Raw genomic sequence first — 4,557 nt, forward strand, 5'->3', positions numbered from 1 at the left:
TCACTTCACTTCGAATTTCAAGGGCATAATCTTCTATTGGTATTCGATCCGCCGGATCACCAAAAATCTGACTTGGATGAAATTCTAATATATATTGTGTTGGTGGTGCTGGTTGGTTTGTGCTCTCATCGGTTGGGGGATTGGTTCTCTCATTTGAAGTGGGATTGGTGCTCTCATCAACCGGGGGATTAGTGCTCTCATTTGTTGGATCATCCGAGATTATGTTCTCTATGAGGGTAGGCTGAACAATAACATTAATTGGGGCAACACTGGATTCAGGAACAATAGGAAGTGTATTTGAACTACTTGCAAACCAACTATGCAGAGTCCTCTTTCTCTTCATTTCTATAAAAAAATAAACAAGGAAATAAATTAGTTCATGAATTAATTGTTACTACAACCAGTACTGACTAGATCCAAACTACGTACTGACTAGAATTAACTAAACTAGCAACTGCTATCAACTAAACTAAGAAGAATCAAACAAAGTCAGACAGAGACAACAGACAACCTATTTCGAATTGCTCTGGACCGGGATTCTGGTGTCCGGCGTCCGGTGACCAGTAGAGAGGCGTCCGGCGTCCAGTGGGGAGTCGGCGGATCCGGCGACCTGCAGAGAGCCCTGGGCGTCGTGGGCGACGAGCTCCCCGGTAGGTGCAGCCCGGTTCCCCCCGTGGCCCCGTCCCTCGTGCAGGCTCGGGCGCTCGGCTACTGACGGCGTCCGGCGGGGAGGCGGCGCTTGGTGAGGACGCAGCGAGGGCGAGGAGGCGGGGAGGCGGCGCCGGACTAGGAGGTGGCATCTAGGGGCCGGCGGCTAGGTTATTGGGTGGCCGTTGCTCGTGCGCCTGATGTGCTTCGTGCGCGTGCGAGCGTGCGGGAGGCTGGGTTAGTCACCGATTCTTAGATGGGCTGCCTGCTGGACCGTTTTTTCTGGTCTGGGCCTAAGAAATATTTTGAAGCCTAGTAGTAAAAAAAATCTGCGAATTTGGAGGGTAGGCTCAAGCCTATCGAAGCCTGCCTGGTGAACTCGCCACTGGATGGTGTCATGGTCAATGTGGCAATAGTGTCGTGCCGGACGAGGAGTGGCGGCCCCGTACGGCGCACTGTGACCACGCTTGCTCCGGGATTCGGGGGTGGCAGACTACACTCTAGCCATGCCCCGTCTCATCGCCGTTATGTGGGTGCAAACTTCGAGGGTATGAACCAGGCCACCTGCTAGGAGCCGGCCCTCTAGTGGCCAGCTGCTAGGAATTGACCCTCTTCGAGAGAGATCTTAGAGCCTTTCCACCTTCCAGCAGCCGGCCGGTGGGACAGCTGGCCTGGAGAAGGCGGCTCTGCATCTTGGACGTTTGAGGGCTCAGTCGGCCCGATATTTTTTGAAGTGCCAAGGGGAGCCGGTTGGGCTACCCGTGGTCATTTACTTCGACAGTAGTCCCCGGAGCTAGTCGGGCTTCGCGGCTAAAACAGGGACGAGAAGCCCAAGCAGCTTCCTATCTTGAAGAGCCGGCATCTAGGAGCCGGCCTTGATCAGTCACGCCGTCTGGAAAGATTTGGAGTCTGAAGGTGGGAACCAGCTGGCGCGCACGCCGGGGAGTGGGAGATCTCGTCGGCGCTTGTCGGGGATATACCCCGCGGCGTAAACCGGTCGGAAGTATAACCGGACTAGACTTGGCGGTTTACTTGACACCCAGCTGATACTTGGCGATTCACTAGGCGACCCGCCCTGACCTGGCAGTTTACAAGCAACCCGCCTGGTCATTATGACTCACTGGTGACCCGGCGGGCGGGTCAGACGGATGACAAGGCCCAAGGCCCAGAAGGCCGGTTCATCTTAATGGTTGTCTGTTTAAGAGGAAGACATAAGGAATATTCTCCTGAGGAAGCAAGTCTAGGATTCCACTTGTAATATAGTAATCTTAATCCTAATAGGACTCCACATGTAACCCGCCCGTTCAACTTATATAAGGAGGGGCAGGGCACCCCAAAGAGGGACAAGAAAGAAGAAACAATCTCTAGGGCTAGACACAAAGAGCCGGTTTACGGCGACTCCCTCGTGATGATAATGAGACCTAGCCATAAACAGCATGTAGGGCTATTACTGGATGATGTTTCCCGGGGCCCGAAGCTGTCTAAACCCTTGTCTTGTGTTGCGTCTCTCGATTCTGCTCAACCCCTCTCAAGCTACCACATAGATGCGTTGACCTCACGACTAAGTCCTCACACTAAGGACATCTGACGTGTTAATTCCACGACAGTTGGCGCCCACCGTGGGGCTCGCGCACGATGGTGTTGAGTTCTTGGAGGACGCTATCCCAGGTATCGAGAAGCTCCGCCCAGCTTATTGAAGAAGTTTCAGTCGGCTTGTCGGAGAGTTCCAGCTGGCTCACCGAAAAAGTTCCGACCGCCTCGATGAAAGGTTCCGTCTAAATCGCCGAAAGAGTTCCGACCGCCTTGGCAAAAGGTTCCGTCTGAATCGGCGAAAAGTTCCGACCGCCTCGACGAAAAGTTTCGTCTGAATCGGCAAAAAAGTTTCGACCGCCTCGATGAAAGGATCCGTCTAAATCGCCGAAAGAGTTCTGACCGCCTCGACGAAAGGTTCCGTCTGAATCGGCGAAAAGTTCCGGCCGCCTCGACGAAAGGTTCTGTCTGAATCGGCAAAAAAGTTCCAACCGCCTCGACAGAAGGTTCCGTCCGAATCGCCCAAGAGTTCCAGCCGAATCACCAAAAGGTTTCGTCCGAGTCGCCAAAGGGTTCCGACTTAGGTTGAAAAAAAAGTTCCGTACGGATTATCAAAAAGTTCCGGGTCCAGAAGTTCCGGCTCAAAAAGTTTCGGCCGGGTTATCAAGAGGTTCTGGTTCAAAAGTTCTGGATTATCAAAAAGTCTCGGCCGGATTATCCAGAGGTTCCGGATCAAAAAGTTCCGGATTAACAAAAAGTTTCGGTTCAGGGTCATCTATTGTTACTGGCAGTAATAATATGCCCATCCATGACTGGCGTTCAGATGCATCAGGTGATATTTGTCTAACTTTATTTTATTAACATATATTATTTTTTGTCAAAGAACAGTTTATCTTTGTCTTGGTGTGCAACATTGTTGATGCAGGACAATTGTTCACTACATCAAAACGACGTGGTTAACTCGCCCGTCCGCGCTGGTTTACAACACCGCGACCGGTTCATCTGTTTGAGCCACCTTTGATTTGGAGGTCATCTTTTCCGTCCGCCTCTCTCGGCCCGGTCTACATCAACACACCGGGCCACACCTGTCTGCATGAGGTGTTTATTGAGTATGAGCAAGTCACAGCTTGGGTAGCCTGGTTTTTCTTTCAACAAAATGGAGGCAAATTATCATATACTATCAGCCGCCGTCTACGCTGGGTGGCTCAATGGGCAGGCACACAAGTCGCCGCCACTACAGTTTGGTTAACTTCAAATCGTCAGTTGGAAGGAACCATTGGCCGAGTTGCTGACACGGCTCATACGGGATCATTTATAACCCGCCGCAGTCAACTCAACCTTCTGTCGATTCACATCGTGCTATCAACACCAAATGATATACAAGTTATGCCGATTTATATCACGGTCAAATATGGAAGAGTCTCAAGCCAACTCCTAGAGTCACCTTTGAGACTCGGGGGCTATGATGACATGACTCAGCAAATCTTGCCAGTTTCAGCAAATTTAAGAACCCTAGAACGATGGAGGAAAAGATAACCCGGTCCCGGAGGTTACTGTTATATTGATGGAAATTTAAAGGCCGTCAGAAAATTTCCGGCTTAGAAAGTATATGACAGTTACAAAATTCTGGCTCAATGAAGAAGTTCCAGGTCATCAAAAATGACTCCGGTTTAAAATCCGGCTCAAGGGAAGTCAGTCTCACTGAAGCTCTCAATATCCGGTTTACCATCCGGTTCAAGAGAAATATATTCTCCCACAAAGCTTTGAAGCTCTCAAATCTGGTTTAAAAATGTCCGGTTCAAAAAGGAATTAACTTCTCGCAAGTTCGAGTTTAAAGGCCGTCAGAAAATTTTTGGCTGAAAATGAAGATTCTGGTTTAAAATCCGGTTCAAGGGAAAGATGTCTCCCACAAAGCTTTGAAGCTCTCAATATCCGGTTCAAAATCCCGGTTCAAGAAGAATTTATCTGTTGCAAAAAGTTAAAAGGTTGCTGAAGAGGACATGTTGCCATGATGCGCGGTTCAAACATGGGTATCCTGCCTTATTGGCTTATCATATTATTTATCATGTGGGGGCTTCTGCTTACAAAGCGACGTCCTGTTTTATCCATTAAACCGGCTACCATGCCACAATACAGCTTGGGAGCTTCACACCCAAGGGCCAAAGAGAGTATTGTTGCTAAAAGCACAACTCAAACATAGGCACCCATTGAGCACAGCTCACAAAGTTACTTGGGGGCTCTTTGTGCAACGCAACAAAGATTTTGAAAGGACCCTTGTAATTGGGTATCGACCCACAGCTTGGAAGCCTGATGTATTCACCTAAAACCCCAGGTTAACCTGCCTTCATCAAGTAAGCCACTCCTATCCAGGTAATCCTG

Source organism: Triticum dicoccoides, chromosome 3B, assembly GCF_002162155.2.
Source record: "Triticum dicoccoides isolate Atlit2015 ecotype Zavitan chromosome 3B, WEW_v2.0, whole genome shotgun sequence".
Taxonomy (NCBI): Eukaryota; Viridiplantae; Streptophyta; class Magnoliopsida; order Poales; family Poaceae; genus Triticum; species Triticum dicoccoides.